Raw genomic sequence first — 17,016 nt, 5'->3', positions numbered from 1 at the left:
GAATGAACTATAATGTACCATAAATAGATAGGACTCGTTCTAAGGATGCAAGGAAGCCTGGTTCAATTGACAATCAGTGTAATCTAACATAAAACTAATGAAGAAAAAGAGTATAATCATATTATGTGAAACAGAAAAAGTATTTAACAAAATTCAACACTTCTTGATGATTTTTTTAAAATATCAGCTTACTAGACATAGAGGGAACTTCTTCAACTTGATAAAGAGCATCTACAAAAAACCTATTGCAAATGTCCTACTTAATGGTGGAAGACTGAACACTTTCACTCTAAGATTGGGAACAAGACAAAAATGTCCTCTCTCACAATGGCTATTCAACAGAGTTCTGGAAGTTTTAACCAGTATAATAAGATAAGAAAAATAAATAAAAGATCTACAAATTGGAAAGGAAGACATACAACTATCCCTATTTACATAAAACATGGTCTTCTATGCATAAAATTACAGGGAATTTACAACTAATACAACAAACCTAATAATTTACAACAAACCATCCAGGACTAATAAGTGAGTTCAGCAAGGTTGGGAAATACAAGTTCAATACAAAATATCAATTGCATTTCTCTATACTAACAATTAACATGCAGAAACCAAAATTGAACTTGTGATACTATTTAAAAGCACACCAAAGGAAATGAAGTACTTAAGTTTAAAACTATCAAAACATGGACCAGATCTGTATCCAAAAAATTACGTAATACTGTTTTTTTTTTTAAAGGAAGCACTAAATAAACAAAGATATATTGTGTTCATACATTGGACATTTCCACAAACAAAAAATATCAATTGTCCCCAAACTGATCTATTAAGTTTAATGCAATTGCTAACAAAATCAAAGAAATGTAATTTATAGATATACACAAGCTTATTTAAACATGTATATGCAAAGAAAAAGCCCTAGAATAGCCAAAATAATTTTTCAAAGGAACCATAAAGTGACAGGGATGCTTCTCTATATTAAGGCTCTCTTTATAGCTGAATTAATCAAGACAGTGTGGCCCAAAGATAGATGCATAGATCAATGGAATAAAATAGGGAGCCCAGAAGTAAAACCATGCAAATATGCCCAACTGATTTTTGACAAAGACAGAAAAGCAATTCAAAGGAGAAAAGATAACCTCTAAATGAATGGTGTTGGAGAAATTTGATGGCTATGGGCAAAAATATGAACCTTGACCTAAATCTATTATACATTTAATACAAAAGCAACTCAAAACAGACTATAAAATCCAGAAAAGATTGTTAATATTTATTTTCTCTTTGCTCCACCAGGATTACCTAAACGGTGCAGAAAGAATGATGCTTCCCCCAGTATAGACCTGTGTCTCCTCTACATATGGACAGTTTCAGTTTCCAGAAAGTTCCATTGTTTCCCTTTTATCTACAACATTCTTCCTCTCCTCTCTCTCCTCCTGCACCTTGCTAGCCCCCAAGGATGGGAGGTAAGGGAGATACCTCCAGCCACACCAGGTTGGGATGAGAGTTGCGTTCTTGTAGCCCTCAGCTCCCTTGAACCCCGTTGTGGTGGTCCCTTCCCATCCCATGTCCATCAGATGTCCTCCTCCCATCTGATCTCCTCAGGACTGGGCACCTCCACTCACCTCTCTTTCCCTTCTGCACCTAGGAGAGTGCCTGAAATACAGTCAATGTTCAATCCCTTTGGCTGCATTGATTTCTACAATCAATTTGCCCAAAGATTTAAATGAACTCTCTGTAGTTTGCTTTGATTTGAACTGTTTGATTTTGGGGTGAATTGAGATAAAGTCAGAGACTAAGACTGAGGGGAAACAGAGATTTCCCAAACCTAATAGCTTATAGACACTAGTTGTTAAGCAGTAGACTTTTGAGTCAGAAACACAAGAATTTCAATTTTATCTCCACCACCAAGTACATGTGTGATCTTAAATTACTGAAATTCTCTTAGCCTCAGGGGTTTCTATATTTTAAATTGGGGTAGTAATAGTGGCTACTTTATAGTGTAAAATTCAATAAAATTATCCATTGATTTGATTGTGATTATTACCATATTATTCCATCATTTGAAAGATTAGATCTCTTCAAGTGCTGTGGTAATATAAAATGATACAATTGGATCTATATCTATCTATGTTGGAACTATACAACATCTATGTCTGTACAAATGATAATTTTTGAGCATAAAGTTTATCTCATTTTAGTCTCAACATTCTCAGGTATATTTTTTAGACATATATATTGCATGTGGGGTTTTGTGGGTTTAAAAACTGATAAGCCAACATCCATTTATTTCTGAAGGTGACTCTTCGTTGTTTAATTAGCACAGATATCTCTGAAAAAAGCTGATATGAAAAATTATGTCTTTTCTTCACTGACTCATGTGAAATACATTCTTGAGTTAGTACATTACAGCACGTTTAGATTTCCTTGTTACTTGTTACAGCGTTGGCACTTAGCTCATGGTTAACACAAAGTACTTATCACCATTAAAAATAACAATAACATTTGTTAAAATTGTGGAACTAATGACTGCCACCCATTAGCTCTCTGCAACAGTGCAACCTCACAGGTTGCTCTGGATTCAGGTACCCAATTTTGGTAAAAATCTCTTTTCCATGTTCATTTCACTAAACGATAGCTACCAAGTTTTCCTCCCCTTTCTCTTCGTTGCCTACAATGAGTCCACTTGCCAGAACCAATAGACTGACTTCAAGTAGAATTTTATATTAGTAATCATGTCTTATCACTTATACTCTAGTACATTAGACTCTAGAAGGAAGGTGAGGTCCCTAGATTATACCAGTTCTCTCTACTGAGGAGAAGATTAGAAACTATGATTGCCTATTTTTTTATAGACTCCAAGAAATACCTTGGGACTTGACTGCAAGAGTTTCCTCTAGGACACGGGGCTCTTTCTCATCCTCCTAGGACAAGCTATGTTCTATGCATTTCATTCATGAATTTGCCTCTCAAGCTGATGTTCACGGGGTTATGTTTATAGGAATTCCTGCTCATTTTAATAAAAGATATGTAATGATAACATAATTCTTAATGAGTTATTGATACTTGAGATGACTCACTCTTGCTCAAAATAGATTAAAGCTATAACATCCCATTCCATCCACACCATAATTTGATACCTGTGTAAAGGTAAGTTAATGCATTGTGATCCTGAAGTCCATGTGACTAACAGGGTTAATGCCCCATTTCTCCCTTGCTATGAACTTTACAGAATAAGACTAAGAACGTTCTTATCACCAAAGACAGCTATGCAACCCCATACAATTTTCCTTTTTTTTTTTTTTTTTTTTGCACTTACCAACACCATGTTGCTACATTTGGATGGGAACAGTATTCTGTAGTTAGTCACGTATGCACTGATTGGAACCAAACTGACTACCATTCTCTTAAGAAACCTGAGCCAGTGCTGGGACCGACTCTGTACCATGTGGGAGCATCTTGTTTGTAGGCTCAATCCTTCAGCACGTGAGTTGGTCAACGTGGAGCTGGGGCCACACTTCCCGGCACAGACTGTGCTGAGACACGACCTCCTCTCTGGAGGTCTGGAGACTGTGACTGAGCCAGTGACAGAGGTGGAGGAGAACAAGGCTCTTCTGTGAGACACCTGCACAGGTGAGGCCCCTGCCGGGTCCTCAGGCAGGGAAAGGCAGCTCTCTGCTGGAGATGGGCGTTCCTGGAATTCTGCCATGGAGGCCTCTGGCTTTCGTAGTGTCTGAGTGGGACTGGGCTCCTTTGAGCCCCTCGTTTCCATTTTGCCAAGACATCCAAAGGCTGGCCATTCCACAATCCTTAATCCGATAATTATCAGTGACCTATCCCATGCAAGAACCACAGCTACCCATAGCCAAGCATCTCGCCGTCTTGTGTTTCATCCTGACTCACCACAGAAGCATCCTTAGAAATGGTCGTGCTGCTCCCTAAGGCAGGTGCCACCACCTACTTACCACCAGCAACAGGTTCTTCGTCGCTGCTGGACACGGAAGAGCTCAGACCCACAATCCTCCTTTGAGGTCTGCTTTCCAGGGTCACACAGTGTTTTAGTCTGGGTTCCCCAGAAACCAGAGCCAGAGCAAAGGCTTCCTCACTCCTACAAGTCCTTTAGGACCGCAGTCCCAGGGAACAGGAGTGAGGGAAGACAGCAGTGAGGTGGGGCAGGAGGAAAAGCTGACAGAAGCGTGCATTACCCAGCGGCCCCTGCTTGGTGTGGTCACTACTTAGGTTTGCTGGACCATCTCCTGGAGAGATGGAGAAAGGGCCTCCTCCAAGCTCTCTGTCTGGGGTAAGAAGAGAAGAGAACCTGACCAGCTCCAGTCAAAGGTTTGTCACCTGTGACATGAGTTCCCTGGCACTTCTGGGCTGCGGGTGCGTTGGTGGCCCATCTCACGCCTCTGTGTCAACCAAGAATCCTAGAGGCAAGAGGTGTGAGTGCCTCAGAGGCCACTCAGGGCCACTTGCTGCTGGACACCTGCGGGGGACAAGGAAGGCCGTGGAGCAAGGGCAGGTGGGCGGGGAGCCGGGTGCGCGTGGAGGTGTTGATGGGGCCGGTGTGGACGTCCTCGGTGTCCCTCTTACGTGTGCACTGCCGGGCACGGGGCCTAGGTCTGGAGCCCATGCCCACATGCTCTTCAGGAAGCCAATTAATACATAGGTGATTATGGGAAGGAGGCCAGGAAGTAACAAATGCTTCATTTTAAGGCAACCCATCCCTCTTTTCTTTTTCTATCACAGACAGTCGTTGGGCTCAGGCCCCAAACTTTACTCAGACTCTTAGAGATGATGAGTGATACCCAGGACGCCAGCGGGATGCTTCCTGCACATCCCGTTTTCTCATCAATAAAGTGTGTAAGTTGTTTGTGTGTTTGGCACGAGGGAGAATGGCCACCTTTGTATTGCAGGGGCTGGTAATCTAATTTGCGCAGCCAAAGAATGGTGTCTGTGATCTAATTCTCAATCTACTACAGGATTGAGATGAAGACCAAATCATCTTAGAGGATCTAATAATCTCGTTTCGATCGATCGGTTTCTGAGGCAGTATCCTTTGGTTGAGACTTTTCAGATAAGTAAAGGAAATTAGGTTGAAAGCAAAATGCGTCTTTCTAAAATGCGGCTTGCACGCAGCCTGCTCTGGCCCGGGGCAGCTGGGCAACCTCTCCTGGGGGTGTTTGGGGCCCATGGAGGAGCAGTAACTGTACTCAGCCAAGGCCACCGCTCAGCGGCTCTATGGAGAAAACGCTGCGGTTTCTCCCATTGACTGCCTGAAATAAAATAATCTATGATGCATGAACAAGTCTAAATGAAATAATAATATCCTTAGCAGTGAAAAACGGATTGGTAATACAGTAATTGAGCAGATTTATTGCCGTCTCCTTGAGCTAGCCTGCTGAAACAGCCGGCTATTTTATTTAATCTCATATCAGAGGAATTACTGGCTGGTAATCCATTGTTAAACATCATTTAGAATGATGGATGAAAATGTCAGCTTTTCCAACATAATCAATTCATATCTCATTAGCACATATTATTTATGATTCTCATAATGGGACCTGCAGGGGTCTCCAGGGGAAGATGGAGACCTCAGCTGTTGCCGAAATGAGATGAGATATACTGTAGCTTATGAGTTAATAACTGCATATAAAAAAATACTTCTCCACAGTATTGATTGTTCTTCCCATTTTACGAATGAATTGAGTGGCTGGGCTGCCAGGTGCTGTGTATGGCTGTGGGTTGCGTGTCCAGCAGTACCATCGCCGACGCTTCGGAGGGCTAATAACGTAGCTCGAATATTTTCAAAAGAAGGATTTGCTCAAACTATTTTTAAAACGATAAAATGATTTAGGAGAAGTTTCCCCTACGCTAGGGAAGCCAGCCCTTGAATGTCAAGTACAAGAACCCCTCTGCATCTGCTGCTAAGGATGTGGGGCCCTTGCTTTCCCCTCACCACCTATGAAGATAAATCGACATATTCCTGCAGCTCCAGCCCAGTTGCTTTTTAAGGATACTCTCTACCCTGTGCTGCCTCCAAGACCAGCGAAAAGCAAACCTTGATTCATGGACTTCATGCCTCTGATGGTGCATCGGTAATCACGGTTACCGTGTCAACTGCTGCCTCAATTAAAGTACATTTGAGAATCATTTTATGCTTCAGCTCATAAACATCAATAAAGGAAAATGAGTAATAAATGACTGTCTAGAGTACAAAGGACCAGCTCATATTTCAGATGAAAATGAAGACAAAATGTAGCTTTTATTTGCCTGTGGAATTCCCATTAACTGCATCACTGACAAGGAGAGCTGGATCAATAGCTGGCCGGCCGCAGAAAACCGTTTCTGGCTGTTCAGCGGCCGATGCAAAAGGAAAACTGTCATATTGTGATCTTTATCAGGTAATCTTCATTACACTGGACCAGTGATATATGTATATGCCGGTCAGCTAGGGGCACTTCTAATTCTTGGTCCTATTTGTGGTGTGACTGCAGAGGGATCACAAATTATTTGTTTACGGTGATGAAAAATCTTCAATGTTCATTCCTTTTATTCTTTTTATAGGTAATCCATATCTGGGAACTTTCTCTCAAGGACTCCTTTATTCACTCAGGATTTTTAAGAAAGTATTCTATCAAAGGTTACCTTCCTATCTCCTCCGAGGGAAGGAGAGCCCGCCAGGACGGTGCTGGGCTTGATGGAGCGATTTGTAAGCTCCTTCCCCACGCTCTTGAAAAGAATTCTGCTCTCTTTGTGAGTTGCTCTTCTCCCTTCAATTGCACAGGAAGGGCTGCTAGCGGTCCACAAGGAATAGAAACGAGCGCCTCCTACGGCGCGCAAATACAGCAGAACTTGCTCCTTTTGCATCCTGTGTGCCTGCAAGAAAAAAAGAAAAAGGAAAAAGAAGAGAGTGAGGAATAATAGGACCAGCCATTTCAGGAAGAACCCTTCCGCCTGAAAGCCAAGCTAATGTGAAGGAATTCGATGTTGTTTATCAACAGTGGTTCAGTTAAATGGCGTCCGAGGAGGCACCCCGTAGAAGGATAAGTTAAAGAGGAGAACAGGTGGGGAAAAAAGGCACAACATTCCCTAGGAGACAGGATGGAAGATGGGAACAGCGTTACTAACAGTTACATAGAGAGCAATTCTAACGTTTCCCCTTGATGGAAACCTTTGATCCTGATGGATCCTGATGTGCTTTTCAAATGTCATTACATCCTTAAGAATCTTTTCAAGGGAAATTGAACTGGATGACCCCTTGTTTAGGTTTCTCACCAGTGTGGATTTCATGAATTCAATGGAGTAACCTATCAGGTCCTATAGACCCATCTCAAGGACGTTTGCATGTCTGCCTTTTTTATTCCTTGAGATTACTTCCTTTCAGTATTAAAATGCCTCTGTTAAACACATACCTCCTCTCTTTTTTTTTTTTTTAACCACCAATGGCTAAATTGCATCCCACTGGACTAATATAAATTTGACACCATTGTCACATTTCTCCTGCAACGTAAAATGTATTCACTTCCTCTTGAATGTGAAACTCTGAAAGTTAGGAATGTAGAGGAGAGAATAGCTTAAAATGTTATTTATATAAGAAATATAGTAGATGGTCTTTTAAATTATATATTTACTAAGTGATTTGCCAACAAAGGATCCTATCGTGGAATCTCTAGAAGGTTTTCTTCTTTTCATACCTAGCAGTTTGGCTCAGCAGTCTTTTTTATTTTTCAGATGTCAGTGATGTAAGAACAGTGGTAGTAGGTGTGAGGTTGGGGTACGTTGTCACTTCCTCTGTGTTCTCAGGGAAGTGATTCTCTAATTAACAAGGGCAGTTTAATCAGTTTTCAAACATAGTTTCTGGAACATCAAAAGACCCACAAGAATGACTCTCATGGCTTTTCTTGGATTTTTCTTTTAGGAAAAGGAATCATTACATAAAGCTTCTTGCAATCAGACCCGCATATCCCACCTGCCATATGAATTATTTCAGAACCCAAGAGAACTACATTCAGAACTAGAACAGAACAGCCAAATGGACACGTGGATTTTAAAGGTTCTCTCACTCTTTGCCATTCAGGCATTTACCCCACACTCATAAGATAAATGAAAAAATCTAATCACCACTATGAGATTCAAATGGGCCCTTGGAGAATTTACGTGGCTTATTTTCGCCATCATTTTTTTAGGAAAGACACTTCTCAGTCAGATTAATACTCAACAGTTAAAACATTTGACTGCCAAAAGAAGTCAATGAAACCAAAGAAACAAGCAATTGAGGACCGTCGTACATTGCTGGTGGAAATGTAGAATTGCAGAATGGTGCCGCTACTTTGAAAAACAGTTTGGCAGTTTCTCAAAATATTAAACACAGAGTTACCATGTGACCCAGCAATTCCACTCCTACGTATCTACCCAAGAGAAATGAAAACATAAGTTCACATAAAACCCTGTACACCAATATTCATAGCAGCATTATTTATAATGGCCTCAAAGTAGAAACCCAAATGCCCATCCACTAATGAATGGATAAACAAAATGTGGTTTCTCTATACAATGGAATATCTTTTCAACAATAAAAAGGAATGAAGTACTGATACATGTTACAATGTGGATGAACCTTGAAAACATTACGCTAGGTGAGAAAAACCAGACAAAGCCACATACGGTATGGTTGCCTTTACATGTAATGTCCAGAATAGGCAAATCCTAAAGACAGAAAGTAGAATAGTGGTTGCCTGGGACAATGAGGAGGGGAGAACGGAGAGCGATAATTAACAGATAAAGTGGTTTCTTGTTGGGGGTGGCAGGAGGTGATGATAATGCTTTGGAATTAGATAGCGGCAATGACTGCAAAACTCTGAATATACTGACAACCACCGAACTGCACACTTTAAATGGGTGAATTTTATGCTATATGAACTATATCTCAATAAAGCAATAAATTTAAAAAACTAAGGACAAAATAAAACACTTTAGCGGCATATATAGGTGTAACATCAATGAGCATTGCTACCATTTAGTGCTGGCACAGGTGACTCCCAGTTTCTTTTCTATCACAGCTCCACATATCATAGGGAAAATGTCCTTGTGGCCCCAGAATTCAGGATTCACAGTTAGTCAGTCAACTGGTCAATCTGTCAGCCAACAGGTAATAGCCATTGGGCGCCCCCTGAGTATGTGTTGTAAAGATAGGAATTCACAAGACAGGACTTATCGGTGACTGATTATGACGAAGCCATGCAGGTAATAGAGTGTGGAAAACGCATAGACAGAAGTCACACAGCCTCAACCCCTTCCTTGTTGGGAATAACACAACTTCATGGAAATCCAAAGCAAACCCTTTTTAGGGAAGGTTAGGTGGGGTCCCCTGAGGAAGGAAAAAAATCAAGGTTCAATCTGCACAGACATGGGTAGAAAAACCAGGGTCCTAGAGCCTACGTTGGGTAGATAAAAACCCTCCACTGAGCTATCTGCATCTAATTAAATTAACTTTCATTCATGTTATTTCAGTAAATGAACACCTAATCAGCATCTGCTCTGGGAAGAGCCCTGTGCCCAATACGGTTGGAAGAAAGCTTATTTAGACTGAGCCTTGTAGCAGTTCATGATTTGGCTCAGACTCCAAAATGTGTGCGAGAGTGCAGAAAGAAGCCTCCCGGTTCTGGACTGAAACTCAATCTGTGCCCCTTATTGGTTGCGTCAATAAGATTTAGTGACTCACCCTCTGTGAGCGCTAATTTTCTCATTATTTACAAAGTGGAGCTAATGTTATCTATCCCGCTTATCCCTGTAGAATCGGTCTCATGGTCAAATGAGATAATGAATAAGGATTAATTTTACTGGAGAAACAAAATATGCAGTCAGAAGCATTTTCTTTGGCTTCTGGTGATAAAATGGCTTTCAGGAGTGTGATAAGAGGTGTGATCTCTACGTGAAGGATGGCAAGATTTTTCTAGCTAAAAACTATTCTATACACAGAAGAGGTGTCAGTCTGTTTGGGCTGCTGTGACAAAATACTATAAACTGGGTAGCTCATCGTCAACTGCCTCATGGTTCTGGAGGCTGGGAAGCCCAAGATCAAGGTGCCAGAAGAGTCGGTGTTGGTGAGAGCCCGCTTCCTGGTTTGTGGACGACCCCCTTTTTTGCTCTGAGGTTCTTTTATAAGAGCACTAATTCCATTCACGGAGCTTCTCCCTCATGACCTGAGCACCTGCCAAAGGCACCAGCTCCAATACCAACCCACTGGGGATGAATGAATATGAATTTTGGGGGACACAAACATTCAGACCAGAGCAGGAGGGTGGGGATGTCACAAGCAAAAGTAAAAATAAAGGAAGGTACATGAAGTGTTTTCAGTGGATTAGGCAGCTTAGCTATGAAACAACCAAATTTCAGCAGCATGCGTTTCTCAGCATTCATTCCATGCTCACGCATCCGACGGTCAGTTGGGGTGGCGCTCTTCACGAGTCTGACCCTGGACCCAGTGTTTAGAGAGGGTGGCAGTGGCTGCTCAAGACTTTACTTCTCATCGCAAAAGCAGAAGTTCAAAGAAGGCAGCCCAACCGTGGAGGCACATTTCAAACCTCTGCTTGTGCATCTAAATCTGCCAGTGCCCAAGGGCCAAATCAAGTCACATGACTCAGCCTGAAATGCATTCTGCCGCCACGGGACCAAGGCAATCGTATTGATCCACACAATATGTTAGAAAGGAGTAAAGAATTAGGAACTATTGTTCTATCTACTACAGCTGGCTTGGCCAGGAGAATGTTAAGCATACTGTCCATAACATACGGTAGCTTAAAAGCCAACATTGAAAAATCTTCAGTGACTGAATAATGAAAACAGGATTTGGTGAGAATTGAGTCAATGAAGATTTTCAGATAGGAGCTGGCTTTAGGGGAGTGGACGAATTAAAACAGAACGACTACCTGGATTCCACTAAAACAGGTGTCCAGCCATCCTGGGATATCTAGTTTCTCCAGCTTCCCAGGAGACCATATCTCTCTTTGCTACATAACCCAGACCACAGGCTGGGTATCCTTACCTCACTCAACTGCGCTTTCAAGTTATTTGAACCTGTCTATTCGTTGGACCCACCCAGAAAAACTCCAACACAAGATTAACATAATAGTCGCTAATTTCCATGGAAATATGTGTTAGTTTTCTATTGCCTGTGTAACGAATCAGCACAAACGGAGCCATGCACATAGGCATCCATTGATCATCTTGCAGTTTCTGTGTGTCCGCAGTCCAGGGCGGAGAGGCAGATTCTCCGCTCGGGGTCTCACGAGGCCAGAGTCCCACTTGGCCTGGAGCCTGGAGTCTGGAGTCTCTGAGGCAGAATCTACTTCCGGGCTCAGGTTGTGGGCAGAGCTTGCTTCTGTATGGATGTGGGCTCTGGTCCACTGGGCTCATCCTCAGCTTCTAGAGCCTCCTGCATTCCTTGGTTTGTGGTCTCCTCCACCTCGAAGGCAGTGCCAAATTTGCCTCCTACTTCATGCAAATCTCTGCGACTTTCTTCTCTGTCTTGACTTTATGGGCTTGTGTGGTTACACTCGGCTCATCCACATAATCCAGGATAATCTCCTGTTTTAAGGTTAACTGATAACCACCTCAATTGTGTCTGCAAAGTCCCTTTTGTCTCATAAGGTGACCTACTCACAGGCATAGTACCTCACCACACAGGGATTAGGGCATGGCCTCTTCTAGAGGGACCCCAGTTCTGCCCCACAATGGAGTAGCCTCATGCCGGACATCGTTCGGAACCACGTACAGTCTGTACCACCTATGAATTGGCTCACCCCCATCACTGAGCTTTCAATTTTTTCTTAATTCTTTCAGGGTCCGTGCTTGGCTAGCTAGCTCAGTCTCTCTCAGGATTAATCCAAAATTTCAAAACTCTCCAGAAGCCCCTACACAACCTCCCCATCACTCATTTTCAGTAAACTATTCACCTCTTACTTAATTGAGGGAAATGATGCCATTAGGCAATCATGCATTCAAGCTCCCACCCACAGAGGTACCTGTATCCGAGTGTTCCTCCTTGCATTACTCTCACTGCAAGGCTGACCCTTACCCTGTGCCCTTTATCCCCTCTCTTCCAAACCCAGGTCCTGAAAGCAATCTCTCTAGAACTCTCATAGTTATCAAGAGATAACTCTCATAATTATCATTGCCTTCCCCCAGTTCCTTAATTTCAGCCTATGTGTTGAGAGCTCTCCCACCTCTTCCCAAAGAAAACTCTGCTGCACTGTGCACCGTACTGTGCCTACCAACCTCTCTCTACATTTTCCATCCAAATTTCTCCAAGGCTGACCTCTCACCAGCTCTCTAGGATGCTCATTTGCTTCTCAGGATCCAGTAACATACTTTCAATTCCACCACGTGACTGAACTCATTGCCACCATGGTGGTCAATTACCCCCAACCCTAACAGTTAACTCTGAAATATCATTTCCTGTGATTGTATTGCTTTGCTGTCTGTGGTTTGATGATATTGGTCACCTTGCATTGTAACTCCACTTTCTTGACCTTGAGTCCGCCATGGTCCACTGGTTCTCCACACATCAGCTCTCCTGTCCCTTGACCTCCTGCTATTGTATGCTCTTCCTTGCGTGAGCGCATGGGCTCACCCTCTCTCCTGGGCTCTGCCTTCTCCAATTCGGTGATTGCCCACAGACTCAGCCCAGACCCTCCTCCAAGCTTCAGACTCCTCCACGTGTTTCATGGGTTGCCACCGTCACCTGGATTTTACAACTGCTTCAAACTCAACGAATTCAAGCTGAACCTGTTTTCCCTTTTATGAGCTGGGTATCCTCTCCACTGGTGTTCTCCCCAGCTCCACTCTTCTTTGTTGGCCCCTGTGATCAACCTATTCTCTCAAACTTGAAAACTGCCATTTGTCATGAATATTTCATCCCCTGAAGACAATTAATAGCTGAGTCCTCCAGGTTTTACTTCCTGAATTTTCAATCAGTCTGTCTTGTTCTTTCTCTCCCTAGAGCACCATCCCAGTTTAAGCCATTATCAACTTGGGGATTCCCGAAACAGCCCACAGATAGCCAGGAGAATCCCCCCAGGTAAGAATACGCCATCTCACCGCCCAGCTGTCCTGCACGAGTCAAGCTCACGCCCACAGTCAAGACCACATGTGATTCGTCCTGCTCCTCTCCATCCTCACATCTTTGCCCTCTTTCACGTTCACTTCACATTGCAACAGCCTTAACCTCTTTGTAATTTCTTGACACACCAGGATTTCTTCACTTCCGTGTGTATAATTTGGATACTGTGAGGGTACCTCTCTACCTCTACTATCTTCCCCACCATCTCCCATCTTCAAGTGATTAATTCACTGTTTTCCTTTTGGATGTGGCACCATCTCCCCCTCTTTCATGCAGGTTTCAAGCTGGAAGCGTTGTCATCCCTTGGCTTCTCATGGACTAGATGTTATCCATGTTCCATCTCACCTGCCCACTCCCTGAAGAGGCGGTGAGTTGTTTGAAAAGAGTATCATTTGTGAGCATCAATAGTATCAATCTTGCATCATTAGTGAGGTCATTAGTGAGGAAAGCGAAGCGAATTAAAATGCAGACTGAAGACAAACATGGAAGGAGTAATGGAATGACCTGCTGGCATGAATAAAACCATAGATGTGCCAGGTGGAGGGCACCTAACACTCCGTGAGCCACAGGTCGGTGATGGGGAGAGAGGTGATGCAGTCTGGGCACAAGCACACCGCCTGGACTGAGCAAGTGCTTGGAAAAGCCAGTTTGTTTCCTCCCTTTCCTGTTGCTATAGTTCACAAACTACCCAGAACAGTGATAGAAATATTTCTCCCTTCCTGAAACGGAAGCCTTTTCTTCAGTTAGTTTTGGGGATCATGTTGTGGTTACCTAAGAATGGGGAATGCAGACAGACCTGAGCTGACGAAAACTGAAATTGAAACCAAAAAACAAAAAACCTAACTCAAAAATGAAGACTTAAGCTGGATCTAAGCGGGAAATAATTTCATGAGAATATATTGTAAAATGATATTGAATCTCATGAAACAATAAAACAATAAATTTGTGTGCATACATGTGAATTTAATAAAAGAGTTCACAAAATTTATCAGATGCCCTGTGTCAACTTTAATATCACTACTAAAGCCAGAATATGTTTATAGATATAGATAGAGATCTAGACCTAGATCTAGATACACAGATATACTGAGATATGGATTCAGATAGAGATATAGATATACAGATATAACATATAGGAGTTGTCTTGGATTAAATCTGTATGTTTACAGAAGTATTCCTACCTAATTTCCGATGATTAAAATACCAGGAAATGACAAGGAAAAAAGATAAAATTTCTTAAAACAAGGATTTTACAAAGGTACAGCCAATAAGAACTTTAAATGGAAACAAATTTTGGTGAAGCAGAAAACAGATTTAGCTAGGGTCTTGTGTCCTATATTATATTTAACAGACCCTATGTGGATCACCCCTAAGTTTGTTCCTCTGTTGCATGACCAAATGGAGAGTTCAGGTCATCATATTTTTTAAATTTACACCTCTACACAGAAGAAAGAAAATGCTCATTTTCTCTGCTAAAGGAGCCCCTGGTGGGAAGTTCCAGCCTAGGCAGGAACGTGATTGATTTCCTGATGCACCCCCGGGAGACGTACCGGGGAGCCCAGCATGGCCTCCACTGTTGCGGAAGAAGAAGCCACGTTGCTTTACTTCTCTGGGTGCTATAAACCCAATGACTCTACCCGCCAAGGAAATAAATTGCGTGTGCTATTTTAATTCTGCAGAGTACTTAACTTAGAATAGTCAGTAATATTCTCACTTTTCGTTTAAGTAGAAGACCCAGGTCTTTAATGCTTACTCCCAGTTCTGAAACAGATTTCCAGTAGTGAACACCAAAATGGGCTCAGCATGGGCTGGGTTCCCTGATGTTGACCGCAAGACAGTCATCAACACAGAATCTCAAGGGCTCATTCAGAGCGAATGACACCGTGTTTAAGAAGCTAATTACAAGAAGAGCAAACAAATCTTGTCCAACTTATTCTACTAAGTCAAATGTGAAGGAAGAACAAAACTCTCAGAAGCTTTGGAATTTGGATCTCAAGGGCAGACACACTAGTGACCAATGCCGATGTGCAGGGCCAAAGATTTCCAAGGGTAGGAAGACTGAGACCCAGTCAGAGATCAACAGTAATCCTGAAGATGGTAACAAGCCAAACCACGCATTTCAGCTGCTGAGAGGTTAACGTAACATTATTCTTATCCATGTCCAATTAGAGTAATTGTCTATCCCTTCGTTTTTTCAAGAGATCAGCGTAGTTTTCATGGCCAAAACTAATAAAGAAACCTCATTAACTAATGATATACATATATATTTCTATCTGTTTCTATCTTTCAAGATCAGAAATAAATTTAAGAGGATTTCCTTTTCTTTTCTTTTCTTTTTTTTTTTGGCCGCACCACGTGGCTTGCAGGATCTTAGTTCCTCGATCAGGGATTGAACCTGTGCCCCTTGCAGTGGAAGCATGGAGTCCTAACCACTGGACTTCCAGAGAATTCCCAAGGATTTTCTTTATATAGAAATCTAAGATGTAACCTAGTTCTGGAAACAAAAGAGGCACCCAATAGCATAGCTCTTGAATGAATGATTGAAAAAATAAGAAAATGGGTACTTCTTAAGAAAACACACTCAAAAAATCTATATTCTCAGATTCAGATAAATATGGAGAATCGACCTGCTGGTCATGGTTTTCAATTCCGTGAATGGTGATTGCACACTCATTACGTGCAAGGCTCCACACCATCTTCTGGGACAATGCCTTCAGGGGGCCTATGAAGAATTAATAGACAAGACAAAACTTATATACAGATTATTTACGTTGGAAAGTAGTACGAGACCCTAGGTAGCACTGGGCAGTGCAGAGGTAGAACATTTTCCTTGTTGCAGAAAGTTCTGTGGGAGAGTGCTGATTTCCAGCTTCACATTGGTAAAGGATGGGCACACGTGCAGTGTATGTTGACGATGTCAATTTCCCCAGAAAAGGTCAACAGCTGGATGATGAGCATTTCTGTAATGAAATAGAAAAGTTACCCTAACTCCTTAACCTATTAAGCGGGACTGGTTAATATATATACACATGCACTCACATATACATATATAGATATATAGAGATACACACACACACACATTGATTTAATTCCGTGAGTCTTCAGCAATTACAGTCGTGTAGAACCCAGCCTTTCACTCAAGCACAGAGGTCCAAGGGGCTGAGAATTGATCCTGTAAGCTCTTCTAAGTGGAGGAAGTAGGAAGTGTTGGCCACGCTCACAGGCAAGTGGCAAATGAACTAAGGCCACCGATAACAGAGCAACCCCAAGAGCAGATGGAAGAAGAAAATAAATATGTCAAGTAGAGCATTTCCGACGTCCCTTCTTCCCATCTCTTCAGCATCGAGAGTTCAGGCCCAGGAGCAAAGAGCTGTGAATAGCATCGTTGTGGAGGCTTGTAGGTAGCTCACCAGGGTCTGTGCTGGACCACGGGCCTCACGCCTCAAAGGATCACCTGCCCCTGGCCTTTCCCATCACAAGTGGCCCAACTGCCCCAGTGGCCGCAGGTCTTAGAGTCCATCGACCCGTTCCTGGACGCTGGGCAGTTCCCGTGGCTTTTCCCCCGCCTTTGCCCACTTATACCCTGTTCTTCCTCCTGTCGCAGCTCAGACACAGCCCTCTCACAGAAACCTTCCCTCCTTCTCCATGCCTACGCCTCCCTCTCCCCTTGGAGGGACAGACCACCGCTGGCACCAGCACAGCTTGCGTGCTCAGGTCCGCAGCCCTGCACAGACTGTCGGCTTCCCAGGGCAGGAGCCTCAATGCCCATCTGTGCGCATGGCACAGAGTAGGTGCCCACTAAACATTTGCTGTCAATACACTAAGTACATTATTACAGGGAAAGGCTTGGAGATAAAAAGTGGTAAGCATTTTGTATTTCTCGTCAATGCCAGTTG

This window comes from Balaenoptera musculus, chromosome 14 (assembly GCF_009873245.2).
Source record: "Balaenoptera musculus isolate JJ_BM4_2016_0621 chromosome 14, mBalMus1.pri.v3, whole genome shotgun sequence".
NCBI lineage: Eukaryota > Metazoa > Chordata > Mammalia > Artiodactyla > Balaenopteridae > Balaenoptera > Balaenoptera musculus.
Note: the sequence above shows the minus strand (reverse complement) of the source record.